Source organism: Tursiops truncatus, chromosome 16 (assembly GCF_011762595.2).
Source record: "Tursiops truncatus isolate mTurTru1 chromosome 16, mTurTru1.mat.Y, whole genome shotgun sequence".
NCBI classification, from domain to species: domain Eukaryota; kingdom Metazoa; phylum Chordata; class Mammalia; order Artiodactyla; family Delphinidae; genus Tursiops; species Tursiops truncatus.
This window is the reverse complement of record NC_047049.1, coordinates 18,700,000-18,717,652: the sequence shown is the minus strand read 5'-3', so window position 1 is coordinate 18,717,652 and position 17,653 is coordinate 18,700,000. Positions and strand designations below refer to the sequence as shown.

At 36.0% G+C, this 17,653-nt stretch overlaps 1 protein-coding gene across 7 annotated transcripts in view; it reads left to right on the top strand.

Moving 5' to 3' along the window:
• Positions 1-17,653, top strand: part of SHOC2 (SHOC2 leucine rich repeat scaffold protein) — a 112,741-nt gene that overhangs the window by 48,557 nt on the left and 46,531 nt on the right. Inside the window, exon 1 of one of the 7 annotated variants that reach the window (XM_019939981.3) lies at positions 5,963-6,101. The exons of the other annotated variants lie outside the window; for them this stretch is intronic. The gene's annotated coding sequence lies outside the window, so the exon portion shown is untranslated. Of the gene's footprint in view, positions 1-5,962; positions 6,102-17,653 lie in introns of those variants that run through there. 7 annotated transcript variants of the gene reach the window in all.

Here is a 17,653-nt window from a genome sequence, read left to right as displayed (position 1 = left end):
TTCTTTAAATGCCTGCAACCAGTAAATCTCCCAGTCTTTGCCAAAGACCTCTGTGTGTATTAGGGCATACCTTCAGCACTCATCCAGGCAGTTAACTGCCTTAGCTGTTGCTTTCTGCTTGTACACAGCTCCAAAGTTAGTTTGTCAAAAGTGATACCTTAGGGCCTTCTCAGGTCTTGCTGAGTGTACACACAGCTCTAGCCATGCACATAGCATTAAGTGTGTACATAAGCTTCTAGATTCCCAGGAACGTGGGAGCTTTTCAAAGTTCCTATGATATCTCATTCTGAGATATTCCTTTCAATCTTTTTGATTAGTCTGTTTGCCCCAACTGTTGTTCACTGCCTTAAGCAACTGTGAGGATAAAATACTCGCCTGTAATTGTTTTCAACAAACGTCCTCTTGGGGAAAAGGTCTTTTGCACTGAGTAAGTTCTGAGTTAAGTCAAATACAGGTAGTGTTGCAAATGGGGTCTTTCCAGGAGCCACCAGACAGGTCAAATAGTGATAATTCGGAGGGGCTGTTGGTGAATGAAGCTTTGAATGAGCTCCAGCTTTGTTCTGTTCCGTCTGGTGTCTGCTAAGCTGAGCTGGGAATGTGGACTGTAATTTTTCAAGGCTGTCATGGATTTGGAGAGCAGGGGAAGGGGCTAGGGCAAGTTAAAATGTCACAAAGCTTGTTGTTCTTACTGAGATCCTTTCTTCCTTTTTATAAATGCATCCTGGGTACAAGCTCTTGGCTAATTTTGAGAGTTCTGATAGAGTTTATTCCAACTGTTTTTGTCATTTTTCTTGCTGTTTTTATGGAGGAGAGAATTTTCAGAGTTACTTACTGTACTGTTTTCTCTGATGTCACCTCCACTTGGCTTTGACATCCTGTGCTGACAGGCCTCCATGTTTGGAAGTCCTCCCAAACCTCCACCCCCCACCTCACCCAGACTTTGACTCCCCCTGTCAGACCACTCTGCATAGATGACCTCTTCACCTTGCTTGGACTCGTAACTTTCCATGCCATGCCACCTACCCCTTAACCACTCACCCCTCCATGTAGACATGGTCCTCACCATTCTTAGATTCCAGTATCGCACACTGGTTTGTCACCACCTGTGGATGCTCTTCTTGTCCCAATAAGACTCTGATTCTCCATGCTGAGCCATCTCCCTATGAGGATACCCATCCCCACCTCACTTGAACTCTAATACCTCTTGTGTGTTACCAGTACATGTTGATATCCACCCTGTCCTGCTCAGGCTCTGATACCCTATACTGAGCTGCCTCTTGTGGGATTGTCTTTCACATCTCACCCAGGCTCTGCAATCCAAGATGCAGTGGGTCTTCTATACTTATACCTCTTTAATCTGCTTGGGCTATGACTCTTTCTGCTGTGGGACATTTTGATTTGTCACCTCCCACGATCACTCGGGTGGATGCCCAACTTGCTCTGCAACATTCAGTTGCTTTAGTATTGAGTTGTTCAGGATGCAGAATAGATGTGCTTAATTTTTTGACACTCAACAATGTTATTACAGATTTACTAAAGAAATAAGAAAAACACAGATCCTAAAAGGAACAGAGAGAATATATAAAAGACAAGTATACTGCTGTTGTGAAAGTTAACAAGAATTTGAGGTGTAAAGATTTACCTAGGAACTTAAAATAAAACCAGTAATTTTTTTTAAATTCATGTTATATAGTGACAGACATTCATAAGAGCTCCTCCCAGGAGGAGGAGGCTAGATACCTAGCCTAATCAGAAGAATGTAGGAAAGACTTTCTGGCAAAAGTGATTCCCAGAAGTCTCAAGAGATGTTTATGGGTTCATCTGGAAAGGTGGTACTTGGAAAAGGAACAGATGTGAACGGGGAAGACGTACAAGCAGAGGAGCAAACAGCAAGAGTATAGGTATGGACACAGGAAGCAGTACCTTCTGTTCAGGAAATAGAATACTGATGAGGATAGTGTATACAGGGTATGGCCAGGGAGACTAGGGAGTAAATGTGGAGAGGAGGAAAAGATCATCCCCACAGAAGGAGCAGTCCGAGCAAAGATATGGTTATATGAAAGCATTTTAAGCCTACTGTGTCAATAGTATGGTAAGACTGGAATGGAGAGTGTATTAAGGGTGCAAAAGGTAAACATGGAAAAGATAGATTGGAGCCTGATTATGGAGAAACCTAATGTGTGTTTATACATATGTGTAGGTATATGTATGTGTACTTATTTGTGTGTGTGTTGAGTAGGGGAGTGGCTTCAAATCAGTGATTTAGCCTGAAGATGCTTAGTCTGGCATCACTGGTTGGGATGGAGAAGGGGTTGCTGTTTAGAATTTAGAGTCAGGGAGATGAATTTGGAATCTTACGTAATAGCTTAGTGAAGGTTAAGAATATGGTAAGAGTTGTGGGGATTGGGCACAATAAGAAGTAACACGGAGTTTGAGACGCTTGGGAATTGATCATTCGAGGAAGCCAGAGGGAAAAGAAATAGAAAAAGCTAAAACTTGGTGTAGAGATTGGATTATTGTTTAGGATTTAAAATTAAAACTGTGAAGAGGTAATTGGTTTAAGAAATGCTGGGATGGTCAAAGGAGAAATTATCAGCAAGCTCAGCTCCAAAAGTGGGACTTGTGACCCAAGTTGTTAAGATGTTAAGAATTGATTGATTGGCAGCTCTGGAGTGTAAGAGTCTTACATTGTGAGGACACATGGGAAAATGACTGAGCCTGAAGACAGTGAACACAAAGGAGAATGCAATACAGAACTCTAGTGGGTAGAGGGGAGAAGTGTTTGGAACTTTAGTGACTTGAGAATGGCATGAGAAAAGGCTAAGTTTATTTAAACCTTAGGCCTCATGTATAATATGGACAGTAGAGATTTGATATAATCAGTGGAAGGTTAAAAACTGAGAGGATAAACCAACATGAAGCCAGTGACTTATGATTAAGGGCTAGTTAACACCAAAAGACTAAGAGTGTTCCACTTATGAGACTTTGTTCCCCTTACATAAAGGAAACAGTAAGTTGTGGATTTCAGTATGTTGCTCCCTTTGTGTGTCAAGCAGGTTTCAGCTAATGTTACTATTTTGTTAGGTTTCCCAGAGATTTCTACTTGCTGTTATAGGATGAAAAAAATTAAGGAATATATGAATTGGAATGTTTTCATTTTTTAAAAATTGAGCATATCAGTTCATTATAATTCAGCATTGTTCTTTTTCTCCTTTTGCATTAGTCTGCTTTGCTTACTTATTAGTACAATATGTTGCTAGTTTAATTTTATCTTTTATGCATGGCATCATTAATTCAGGTGCCCAGTGAGAACTAGATAAAAGTTTATTTAGATGATGATAGTGTCCTTTTTATGTAAAAAACACTCACTGTTTTCTCTTTCCTCACATCTCCCTTGGGGTTTTCTTGGTAGTATTTCCTTTCAGGTCCAAAGTTTGGACAGAAGTTTTTGAATTCGTAATTAGAATGTTTCCTTAATTCTAGGGAATAGTAATAAATGGATTAGAAATGTGAGACAAAAAGTAATCATTTCAAGTCAGTACTTGCAGGGTATAAAATATATTTTAGGATAATTGTTTTCAATTATATGAAAAAAATTTATTAAAATTTCCTGCCTTTCTGTTTCCTCTGTTTCTGTTCCCCAAACAAGTTGACAAACAGCTGTGACAGAAGCAATCTTAAAATAAACAAAAGTATCTTAAGTTGAATAGTATATGTCATAATATCACTCAATGAAATCCTTTGTATCTTGTTATTGTAGTGGTAACTCTTGATAGGTATGGGAAATGACACAATTCTATATTGTGCCTTCTATATTTTTCATTTTAGTTTTTGTTTTATTGAGGTATAAAAGGTATTTTGAAACTAATCATTTATATTTACTAAAGAGGAAGGAATTCTAAAAAATTATTATCTGGGTTTTTTCATTTGTTCTTTCATTTATGTGTTAAATACTTAATGGGCATCTAGTATTGGCCAGGTTCTAGGCTCTGAATATACAGCTGTAAACCAAACAATCAGAAGTCCTTGCTTTCAGAGAGCTCACATTCTTGGGAGAGAGGGAGACAATAAACAAAATCAATCATTAAGTATATTTTTTGCCAGGTAATGAGTGCTGCGAAGAAAAATAAAGCAGAGGAAGAAGAATAGGAAAGAGATATTTTTATTTTATATGTTGTAGTCAAGAATGAGATATTTAAGTAGGGAGCAAGCAATGTGGATATTTGGGAGAAAGGACTATATAGAGAGAGAAAGGACTAGAGCATGAAAGGGCTCTTGAAGGTCAGAGTAAGAGCCTGGGAAACCATCAGATTTTTTAAAGTGAAAGAGTGACATAATCAGGCTTAACAGTTAAATGGATCACAGTGATTGCTAAGAGAACAGTTTGTTAAGGGGGTAAAGATGGAACGTAGGAGGCCAGAAGGCTAACAGTCCAGGCAAGAGGTGATGGGGGCTTTTAAATGCGGAGGTAGTATGAAGTGGTTGGATTCTTGGTAGATAGAGCAATGGTGTTTTCTGATGGATTGGATGTCAGATTGAGTGAAAGAAAAGTCAAGGAAGCCTCCACGGTTTTTGGCCTGAGCATTTGAAAGGATGCACTTGCCATTTATTGAGATGGAGAAGAAGATTGAGAAGATGGAACACATTCAGGAGTTCAACTTAAGTCATTTTAATTTGAGATGCTTGTTACATATCCAAGTAGAGATGCCAAATAGGCAACTGGATATACAGATCTCTGGAGTTAAGGAAAAACATCCAGGTTGGAGATGGTATTTGAGCATCGAGAGCGTGTAGGTAGCATTAAAATAATGGGACTGGGTGAAATCATCGAGTCCCTACTTGAAAGTGAGTACGACAGAGAAGAGATGTGAGTCCTGGGAATTTCTTATGTTTGGAGATTGCGAAGATGGGAAGGAACCAGCACAGGCTACTGAGGAGTGCCAGTGAGATACCAAGGGAGAGTGGTATCCTGGAAGCCAATTGTAGAGTGTTTCAAGGAGAGAAGGATGATCAGTCTTGTTAAATGCTGTCGATAGTTTTGAGTAAGACAAGGATGAGGAACTGACTGTTAGACTTACCAGTGTGGAAATGCTGAAAGTTTTTTATTAATATGTCAAAATATAAACTCTGAAAAATATTGTCTGCTTTTATGTGAAGAGGAAAAGGAATATACATGTTTAGAACTAGAATTATTTGGGGCAGGAGTCCTTAGTAGTAAGTTGGTTCAAAACAAATAAAATTTGTGATTTTCTGGTTCTGAGCCTACATGAGAAAAACAAAGGCTGCTATAGCCTAAAATATGATCTAGCTAATAACATACAGCATTGACATTGTGTCCAAATCAGTATACCTTTTCTTAAGTTGTGAGCTCCCAAGGGAAAAAACTCTGTTTCCTCAATTCAGTTAATATAACACTTAACATGGTACCTAACTTTGTGGGAAGATACAAATAAGTGTGATTCTTGTAAATGATTTTAATAAGTTAAATTCTTATGTATTTATATAGGAAAGAATTTGTAATAATTTACTCAAGTAGCTGGGTATAAGTGGAAATAACGTATCCATTAGTTATGTATGTATGGTATAGTAGAATGCGGTAGCAGAAAGATTCCTAGAAAGTAAAGCTTTGGTTCATTCCTGCCTCTGCCACTGATTGACTCTGTGAATAAAGAATCAAAGACTTGGCTATCTAGAATCAGCTGTCAGTACCTAGTTAGGTGACAAGAAAATGTTTATGTTGGCATTAAAAGGATAGTAAAGTCATTTTCTGTGCAATGATTTCTTAAAACACTTTTCTCTTTGAAATTAAGTTTAAATATCTGATTTCATTCTTTTAATATGTTATATAGTCTTAGTTTGTAAGCTATAAACAAGTTTTGAATTTATCCATACTATCAGGGATACTCTCTCAATTTGACTTAGTCATTTAGCTCATATTTATTCAGCATCTGCTATATTCCAGACTGATACAGATGCTAACAGTATACCTGTGAAGAAGAGAGACAAGGACTCTATCTTATGGAAGTCTTATGGAGTAAGACTGCTTTCAGGGGACCTCGGGGAAAAATAGAATTTTTTAACCAAGAAACACATTATCTGAGGTAATCTCATTGCTCTGTCTTCTGTAGTTTTTTGTTTCAACCAGTACTTAAGAGCAGATTCGTTCAGCATTGAAAAAGTTCTGCTCTCATTGAACTTACATGCCAGTTGGGGAGAGGGAAGAGTATAAAGACATATAAGAAACAACGAGTAAAATACTTTCATATAATTTAGAGGTCATTGTCATAATAATCGTAGGATATGACAAGAGTTATAAATAGTGGAAATAGGCTTATTAAGTATGTGGGTAGCATGAAACTTAGATAAAAATTACTAAATTGAGGGCTTTGTAGAGTCACCTGTGTAGTTTCATCTACTGTCCATATATGCCTCATTGCCTGAAGTGGCTTCTGTGGGCTCAGCAGGTTTTTACAATCCAATGTCTTTAAAGACCACCCTACTATACCAGGCTAGCCCTGGTCTGTTCACATAGAGAGGCAAGGGTCTGGAGAGAGAGAGCAGAAGCATGCAAGGCCTCTTGCAGTCTAAATTGGTACAGAATTGTTTTTGTTACATTCTATAGGTTAATGAAAGTTAAAAAGGCCAGCTCAGGTTGAAGGCATGGAGAAACAGGTTCTAGCACCTAAGTTTTGCCTCGGGCCTTATTTTCTGTGAAACTCAGACTATGAGATTGTCTATCATGCTACAGTTTTGTTTTTTCTTTAGCCAATGTCCTTGAATATGCTTAAATTTTTTTGGTATAAGTACTATTAAGGTATGATTAATAAAAATAAAACAATACAACATTGTAAATCAACTATACTCCAATAAAAAAATTTTTCAAATTATATATAGTCCCATTACCTCCACAATAAAACAGTCCATTATTTTCCAATTTTCTTTTCTAATGCTTTTCCATATACATAAAACATTTTGCAGTAATTCCTCCTTGACTACTTATCATAATATATTCAGCATTTTTTTCTTTTTTAACCTCACCCCAACATGATAGTCATTACCACTACTGAATTATCTTCAAAAATGTTCCTAATGGCACAATACTCAAATTTTGAGAGATCTGACAGATTATTTTCATTTTTGTTCTATTATTGACTCTGTGGTTTTACTATTAATGATACTCATAAAAATTTATATATAAAGATTTTCTGACCTCTGCTTTTCTAACATGTAGCATGATTGAATAAAAGATCAAAGAACTTGATATGAACAATCACTTAGTATAAAATGTGTTGCAAAATATAGTCACTAACAATAATCTGATTGTTAGCTTTATAATTTTGTGCAGTTTATATAGAAGAGATGAATTGTTTGATTTGTTCACTCAAAAAATATTTGTCATATGCCAGGCATCATTGTAGCCTTCTTAAATACAAATACAAATAAAATATGGAATTGACCTAAAAACAACAAAAACAAAAACACCCTGCTTCTTCAGATACAACTGCTTGCAACTTGTGGTCTGTGGTACTTTTGCTAGTTTTATATCTTTGTATATATATCTTTTCATCAAGGGCTCCTTGTCCTAAAGTTTCCTTCACTGCACTCCCACTTAAATTTTTTCTTTCTGCTTATAGTCCAGTCAGTTGAAATATGTACTTAACCAAATCAAGTGATATCTATGAATGGGTATATATTTTTATCTTATACTGAACAAGATTGAGAGAATCTTTTCCCAGCCAATTTGAATTGCTTATTCACTTATTTTAAAAAATTTTGATTTTCAAAATATGCTTTTTTTAAATGTGCCTTTCAAACTTTCACTTATTTAAGAAACGCCAGTATACTTATTATAATCTACATATGGTAGATTTGTATCGTCCATTGTATTTTATTTTTTACATTTTTCTTTTGAAATAATTTTAGACTCATAGAATTTATAAAATTATTAGTACAGAGAGTTCTCCTGTACCCTTTACTTATTTTTCACCAATGATAACATCTTACATAACTGTAGTACAATTATCAAAACCAGGAAGTTGACATTGGCACAATGCTGTTAATGAAACTACAGTTCTTGTTTGAGATTTCACCAGTTTTTCCATGCAGTCTTTTTTTGGAGGATGGGGGTTCATAGTCCTATGAAATTTGATCACATGTGTAGATTCTTGTAACCACCAATAACCACCACCACAAAGTACAGAACTATTTCATCACTTCAAAGAAGCTCCCACATGCTACTCCTTTATAGTCACACTCTCACCCTAGTCCTAAGCCATGATAACCACTGATTTGTCCCCATCACTGTACTTTTGTCACTTAAGAATATTATGTGAACAGAATCATGTAGTTTGTAACCTTTTGATACTTTGTCACTAACCCCTAATGCCCCTGAGATTCATCAAAGATTTTGTGTGCAAGGATAGTTCGTTCCTTTTTATTGTTGAATAGTATTCCATTGTATGGATGTACCACAGTTTATCAGTTCACCCAGTAAAAGGCGTTTGGGTTGTTTTCACTTTGGAGGTATTACAAATAAAGCTGCTGTGAACATTTGTATACAGATTTTTGTGTGAACACAAGTTTTTATTTCCCTAGGACAAATATCTAGGGGTGCAATTGTTGGGTTGTGTGCTACAAGTGTATGTTTAACTATGAGAAACTGCCAAATTGTTTTCCATAGTGACTCTACCGTTTTACATTTTCATCAGTTTCTCCACATTTTCATCAGCACTCGGTAACATCTGTATTTTTAAATTTAGCTTTCTAATAAGTGTGTAGTTATATTTGCATTTTTCTAATGGCTAATGATGTCCAACATGTTTACATGTGCTTATTTGTCATTTTTACCTTTGGTGGAGTGTCTCTACAAGTCTTTTGCCCATTTTCTAATTGGATTGATTGTTTTCTTACTGATGAAAGGTGTCCTTTATGTATTCTTGGTACATTTTCTCCCAGGCTGTAGCCTGTCTTTTCGTCCTCTTAACTGAGTGAAATACAGTGCAAAAGTTTTTAATTTTGATGAAGTCCAGTTTATCAATTTTTTCCCTTTAATGTTTGTGCTTTTACTGTCTTATTAATTCCTTGCCTAACCATAGGTTATAAAGAGTTTCTCCTATGTTTTCTTCTAAAAGTTTTATAGTTTTTTTTTTTTTCACATAGATCTTTGATCCATTTTGAGTTAACTTTTTTATAAGGTATGAAATTTAGGTCAAAGGTCTTTTTCTTGCTTATAGAGGTCCAGTTATTCCAACAGCATTTGTTGAGAGGCTGTTCTCCTCCATTGGGTTGCTTTTGCATGTTTGTCAAAATCAACTGGACGTTGCCAAATGCTGGCGAAGATGTGGAGCAACAGTGCTGGTGGGAATGCAAAATGGTATAGCTACTTTGGAAGGCAGTTTGTTAGTTTCTTACAAGACTAAACATACTCTTATCATTACAACCCAGCAATCACTCTCCTTGGTATTTACCCAAATGAGTTGAAAGTTTATGTCTGAACAAAAACTTACACAAGAATGTTTATAACAGCTTTATTAATAATTGCCAAAACTTGGAGGCAACCAAGATGATCTTCAGTAGGTGATAGGTGAATAGATAAATAAATTATGGGACATCCAGACAATGGAATATTGTGTAGCAGTAAAAAGCTATCCAGACCCAGAAAGAAATGGAGGAAACTTAAATGAAGGTCATTTTTTATTTCTTTCATCATTGTTTTATAGTTTTAAGCACACATATGCCATATTATATATATACTTAAGTATTTAATTTTTTGGAGTGATTGCAAATGGTATTAATTTTGGTTTCCACTTGTTTGTTTCTAACAAAGAGAAATATGATTGATTTTTGTGTGTTGACCTTGTTTCCTTTGACCACGCTAAACTCTCTTATTAGTTCTATGAGTTTTTTGAGAATCCCTGTAGTGTTCTACATAGATAAACATTTCATCTCCAAACAGGGACAGTCTTATTTCTTCCTTTGTAGTCTGTATGTTGTTTCTTTTTCTTGCCTTATTGCACTGGTTAGGATTTTAAGTACTGTGTTCAATAGGAGTAGTAAAAGCTGTATTGATTTGTTTATATGTCATTGAAGATTTTTGCATCTCTGTTTCTGAGGGCTGTTGGCCTGTAGCTTGCTTGCTTGCTTTTTTTTCCCCTTATTGTTGTTGTATTGTCTTTATCTGGTTTTGGTATCAGGATAATGCTGGCTTCATAAAATGAGTACTTCCTGGAAGAGACTGTGTAGAATTGGTGTTATTTCTTTTTTAAATCTTTGTTAGAATTCTCCAGTGAAATCATTTGTGCCTAGCAATTTCCTTTTTTGGAAAGTTTTAAACTATTAATTCAGTTTCTTTAGCAATTATAGATAGGACTATTTAGATGATCTGTTTAATCTTGGGTGAGTTTTGGTAATTTGCGGTTATCAAGGATTTGGTCCACTTTAACTTGTTGAATTTAAATCCAAAGAGTTATTTTTAGTGTTCTCTTATTATTCTTTTAATGTCTGTGGAGTATTTAACTATATTCTCTGTTTCATTCCTGATATTGGTAATTTGTGTTCTCTTTTTTTTTTTCTTTGTCAGAGTTGCCAGATGTTTATCAATTCTGTTGATCTTTTTAAGGAACCAGCTTTCAGTTTTATTGATTTTTATTTATTGCTTTTCAGTTTTCAATTTCATGGATTTCTGTTCTATATTGTATTTTCCTTCTGCTTGCTTCGTGTTCCTTTTGCCCTTTTCAAGTTTCTTGATGTGGGAACTTAGATTATTGATCTGCAGTTTTTCTTCTTTTCTAATGTAATCTAATATAATCATTCAGTAATATGTATTTCCCTTTAAGCACTACTTAAGCTACATCTCATAAATTCTGATATAGTTTTATTTTTATTCAGCTCAATATATAGTTTAATTTTCCTTATTACTGTTTTTGACCCACAGATTATTTAGAAGTATGGTGTTTAATTTTCAGGTGTTTGGAGATTTTTGTTATCTTCCTATTAGTGATTTCTAGTTTAATTCCATCATAGTAAGAGAACATACTTTGTATGATTTCAGTTCTTTAAGATTTTTTATGATATAAGATATAGTCTGTCTTGGGGAATGTTGCATATGCCTTGAAAAGAATATGTATTCTACTTTATCAAATGGAGTATTCTGCAAATGTCAATTTAAATCCATTTGATTTATGGTATTTGTTTGTTATCTTATATCCTTGCTAACTTTCTGTACTGTAGTTTGTCCGTTACTGAGAAGGTTTTGAAATCCCCAACTGTAATTGTGGATTTGTGGATTTTTCTTAGTTCTATCAGTTTTTACTATGTCTTTTGAAGCTCTGTTCTTTGGTGCATACACAGTTAGGAAATGTTTTATCTTATTGGAGAAATGACCATTTCTTTTTGTAGTCTAATCTCCCTCTTTGTCCCAGGTAGTTTTCTTTGCTCTGAATTTTATTTTGCTATTAATACATCCACTCAAACTTTCCTTGATGAGCATTTGCATGGTATAACTTTTTCTATACTTTTAACCCTCCCCCTTTGTTATTAAATTTGAATTGAGTTTCTTGTAGATGGTATATAGTTGCGTCATGTTTTTAAAAACTCATTCTGACAAATTCTTTTAATTGGTGTGTTGAGAATGTTTACATTTAATGTAATTATTGCTACATTTGGATTTAAATGTGCCAGTTCATAATTTTCTTTTTGTGCCCTCTGTTTTTCTTTTTTCTCTTTCCCTGTCTTACTCTGGGTTACTTGAACAAAGATTTCAATTTATCTGTAGTGTTTTTGAGTATACTTCTTTCTATATTTTTTCTTGTGATTGTTCTAGGAAATACAACATACATTCTTAAGTTATCATAGTCTACTAGTATCAACATTTTACCACTTCAAATACAATGTAGTAATCTTAGCATCACTCAGGTCCTTTCACTCTCATTCCCTTGTCATATACTTGTCTTAGTACCTCTATATACATTGACAACCACCTCAGAGATATCTTCTTTGCTTTCAGCAGTCAAACATAATTTACAAAACTGAAGAGGAAAAGAATTGCCAGTTATATTAATCCATATTATTACTCTTTCCATAGATCTTTCTTCATTCCCGATGTTCTAATTTTCATTCTGTTTGCTTTCTTGTCTGAAGGTCTTCCTTTGACAATTATTTTAGAGCAGATCTGCTGGCATCAAATTCTCTTTGTTTTCCTTCATCTCAAAATGTCATTATATTTCCTTCATTCCTGAAGAATGCTTATGCTGAATGAAGAAGGCTTTTTGACTTCTTTTCTTTTTCAACACTTGAAAAATATCACTTCCTTAGGCCTGTTTGATTTCTCATGAGAAATCCACTGTCATTCAAATCATTGTTCCCCTATAGGTTTATGTTGTTTTCTGGCTGCCTTAGTTTTCAGAAATTTTATTATCATATTCTGGGAATGAATTTCTTTGGGTTTTTCCTGTTTGGGATTTGCTCAGCTTTTTGTCTCTATAAGTCCAACCCCTCCCCGCCAAATTTCAGATGTTTCAGTCATTGTCTCTTTAAATAATTTTTCACCCCCATATCCATTCTTCTCTTCTTCTGGGATTCTGAAGAAACAAATATTAGACGTTTTGTTTCTGTCCCACAGCTTACTGAGGCTCTTTTGAGTTTTGTTTTTTTTTTTTTTTTTTTTGCGGTACACGGACCTCTCACTATTGTGGCCTCTCCCGTTGCAGAGCACAGGCTCCGGACGCGCAGGCTCAGCGGCCACGGCTCACGGGCCCAGCCGCTCCGCGGCATGTGGGATCTTCCCGGACCGGAACACGATCCCGTGTCCCCTGCATCAGCAGGCGGACTCTCAACCACTGCGCCACCAGGGAAGCCCTCTTTTGAGTTTTTAAAATCTCTTTTCTTTCTGCTGTTCAGATTGGATCATTTCTACTGATCTTTCTTCAAATTCACTGAGTTTTCAATAATCTCCATTATCCTATTGAGCCCCTCCAATGAGTTTTAAAATTTCATTTATTATGTTATTTGGCTCTAAAATTTTCATTTGATTCTCGATTTACCTTTTATTTCTTTGTTGAGACTTTATAGTTATTTGTATGTTTCCAGAGTATATGTAGTTGTTGGAGCATTTTTTTTTGGTTTTGTTTTTTGAGACCTGCTTTAGAATCCTTGTCAGATAATTCCAACATCTGTCATCTCATTGTTGGTATCTGTTGATTGTCTTTTCCCATTCAAGTTGATATTTTCCTAGTTCTTGGTATGATGAGTAATTTTGGATTACATAATAGGACATTTTGAGACTTATAAAATTTTGATTTCTTTTTAAGCCTTCTGTTTAGCAGTCAACTTGTTTTGTTTCAGAATACATGCCCTAACCCATTTTTGTGGTTTTTGGTTCCAATATAATTTTTTTTCTTTTACATCTTTATTGGAGTATAATTGCTTTACGATGGTGTGTTAGTTTCTGTTTTATAGCAAAGTGTATCAGTTATACATATACATATGTTCCCATATCTGTTCCCTCTTACGTCTCCCTCCCTCCCACCCTCCCTATCCCACCCCTCCAGGCGGTCACAAAGCACCGAGCTGATCTCCCTGTGCTATGCGGCTGCTTCCCACTAGCTATCTACCTTACGTTTGGTAGTGTATATATGTCCATGCCTCTCTCTCGCTTTGTCACAACTTACCCTTTCCCCTCCCCATATCCTCGTCCATTCTCTAGTAGGTCTGTGTCTTTATTCCTGTCTTACCCCTAGGTTCTTCATGACATTTTTTTTCCTTAAATTCCATATATATGTGTTAGCATACGGTATTTGTCTTTTTCTTTCTGACTTACTTCACTCTGTATGACAGACTCTAGGTCTATCCACCTCATTACAAATAACTCAATTTTGTTTCTTTTTATGGCTGAGTAATATTGCACTGTATATATGTGCCACATCTTCTTTACCCATTCATCCGATGATGGACACTTAGGTTGTTTCCATCTCCAGGCTATTGTAAATAGAGCTGCAGTGAACATTTTGGTACATGACTCTTTTTGAATTATGGTTTTCTCAGGGTATATGCCCATTAGTGGGATTGCTGGGTCATATGGTGGTTCTATTTTTAGCTTTTTAAGGAACTTCCATACTGTTCTCCACAGTGGCTGTATCAATTTACATTCCCACCAACAGTGCAAGAGTGTTCCCTTTTCTCCACACCCTCTCCAGCATTTATTGTTTCTAGATTTTTTGATGATGGCCTGGTGTGAGATGATATCTCATTGTAGTTTTGATTTGTATTTCTCTAATGATTAATGAAGTTGAGCATTCTTTCATGTGTTTGTTAGCAGTCTGTATATCTTCTTTGGAGAAATGTCTATTTAGGTCTTCTGCCCATTTTTGGATTGGGTTGTTTGTTTTTTTGTTATTGAGCTGCTTATAAATTTTGGAGATTAATTCATTGTCAGTTGCCTCATTTGCAAATATTTTCTCCCATTCTGAGGGTTGTCTTTTGGTCTTGTTTATGGTTTCCTTTGCTGTGCAAAAGCTTTTAAGTTTCATTAGGTCCCATTTGTTTATTTTTGTTTTTATTTCCATTTCTCTGGAAGGTGGGTCAGAAAGGATCTTGCTGTGATTTGTGTCATAGAGTGTTCTGCCTATGTTTTCCTCTAAGAGTTTGATAGTTTCTGACCTTACATTTAGATCTTTAATCCATTTTGAGATTCTTTTGGTGTTAGGGAGTGATCTAATCTCATACTTTTACATGTACCTGTCCAGTTTTCCCAGCACCACTTATTGAAGAGGCAGTCCTTTCTCCACTGTACATTCCTGCCTCCTTTATCAAAGATAAGGTGACCATATGTATATGGGTTTATCTGTGGGCTTTCTATCCTGTTCCATTGATCTATCTTTCTGTTTTTGTGCCAGTACCATACTGTCGTGATTACTGTAGCTTTGTAGCATAGTCTGAAGTCAGGGAGCCTGATTCCTCCAGCTCCGTTTTTCGTTCTCAAGATTGCTTTGGCTATTCGGGGTCTTTTGTGTTTGCATACAAATTGTGAAATTTTTTGTTCTACTTCTGTGAAAAATGCCAGTGGTAGTTTGATAGGGATTGCATTGAATCTGTAGATTGCTTTGGGTAGTAGAGTCATTTTCACAATGTTGATTCTTCCAATCCAAGAACACAGTATATCTCTTCATTTATTTGTATCATCTTTAATTTCTTTCATCAGTGTCTTATAATTTTCTGCATACAGGTCTTTTGTCTCCTTAGGTAGGTTTATTCTTAGATATTTTATTCTTTTTGTTGCAATGGTAAATGGGAGTGTTTTCTTGATTTCACTTTCAGATTTTTCATCATTAGTATATAGGAATGCCAGAGATTTCTGTGCATTAATTTTGTAGCCTGCTACTTTACCAAATATATTGATTAACTCTAGTAGTTTTCTGGTAGCATCTTTAGGATTCTCTATATATAGTATCATGTCATCTGCAAACAGTGACAGCTTTAGTTCTTCTTTTCTGATTTGAATTCCTTTTATTTCCTTTTCTTCTCTGATTGCTTGGCTAAAACTTCCAAAACTATGTTGAATAAGAGTGGTGAGAGTGGGCAGCCTTGTCTTGTTCCTGATCTTAGTGGAAATGCTTTCAGTCTTTCACCATTGAGGACAATGTTGGCTGTGGGTTTGTCATATATGGCCTTTATTTTGTTGAGGAAAGTTCCCTCTATGCCTACTTTCTGCAGGGTTTTTATCATAAATGGGTGTTGAATTTTGTCGAAAGCTTTCTCTGCATCTACTGAGATGATCATATGGTTTTTCTCCTTCAATTTGTTAATATGGTTTATCACATTAATTGTTTTGCATATATTGAAGAATCCTTGCATTCCTGGAATAAACCTCACTTGATCATGGTGTATGATCCTTTTAATGTGCTTTTTAGGGGTATTCTGGTCTGCCCTGTTTGTATGCCACCCCAAGGCCAATCTGAAAAATAGGTGATATTCCACACTACAGTTCAGTTCTCAAAGCATTTGTTGTTTTCATTCTGGTTGGTTTCTTGCTGAGCTTCTAAGGAGTGTGCTTGGGAATACACAGATTGAAAGAATCCCTTTCTCCAGCTCCCTCCTCTCCATAATTTTCTCCTTCCCCCTCTAGTTGTGAAGGAGTGGTGTGCTGTCTCTTTGCTAACATTTGCTTAGTGCACGGCAGGGGATGATCCACAGGATTCTTCCTCATAGTACAGCTTTTGCACCAGTGGGGAGGGAGAGGGCTACCACTTCTTGGCTGACATTTACTAAGTACAGGGTGGGGATGGTCAACAGGGCTCTCCTCCATAGTTTCCATGGCTGCAGTACTGATGCCAAGGGGGATGTGTACTGCTTCTCTTCAAGTTAGTGCAGAGCTGGGTGGTTGGCAGAGTTTTACTCTACAGTCTTTGTGGCCTCAGTGCCAGTTGGGAGGGGTGGGACATGACTTCTTCTGTGGTGTTCAAGTGGAATAAGGAGGGGTATAGTCAAAAGGGTTCCATCCTGCAGTGCTATTCTCTTCATAGTCCTTTGACTAGAGACAGCAGACTTTTCTTGGACCTTGTTTTAGTCCATGCTTATTGGTGTTTTGTGTTTATGGGCTTCTCTACTGCCCAGGCCAGGATATATAGGAAATAAAAACAAAGCAAAACAAAAAACCCCTAGAGTACTAACCACCAGGTCATCTGCAAACCAAGGTTCCTAACCAGTCTGCCTTCTTTTCTCTACCTTTCAGAATATTCTGCTAGTTGCTTCATGTATTTTGTCAGGGTTTTAAGTTGTAATTAATGTGAGGAACAAGGTAGAGTGGGCTTATTCCATCTTGTATGGAATCAGAAGTCTTGTTTATTGTAATTCAAGATTCAATATTGTAAAGCTTTCACATTGGCATTTAAGGTAAGACTAAGGAATATATTTAGTATATATGGTCTATTGATGTGGTTTTTTAAGTAAATAATTATTAAATGTGATAATCATCATTATAATCTTATACCAAGAATAGATCTTATTAGGTTAGTGCTGTCTCACTTCCATCTCCCCTCATCTTTTCAATCTTTGTGGATCATTTTGGGTCAGTCATGTTACCAGTGAACCTTTTCTACTTCTAAGAACCTTTAATCCTTCTCACTATCAACTAAAAAAGCTACCTTTGCAGTTCCTAGAATCTGGTAATTAGCTGCAGATAGAGCAGTTTTACCGTAGTGATTAAGAATATAGGCAGTGTACCACCTACATTGGAATCTTAGCTCTGCCACTTTTCCAGGATCACAAAGCTAATTACTAAAAATATTTCTGTGCCTCAGTCGTCCCTGTGTGTAAAATAGAGATAAGAATTTGTCTCATAGAGCAGTTATAATGTTTGTAAATTCCATACAATAGTGCTTGTACATAGAAAGCACTCAGACATTAGCTGCTGTTGTGATTTCTCCCACTTTTCAGCTCTTAAAAACATTTGCAGTTTGGTGACTTGCATACCTGTCTTACCTCTTCCTGTTAGATTGTAAATTCCTTAAAGAGAGAGCCCGCCTTGTTAATTATTATAATTTTTCAATGGATTTTGCAAAGTAGAAGGTGTTCGATAAATACTTACTGTATCAAATCTTAGGAAAATAGCAAAATTTTCAGTAAGATTGTTTTTCAGAGCCCATTTACTTAATATAAA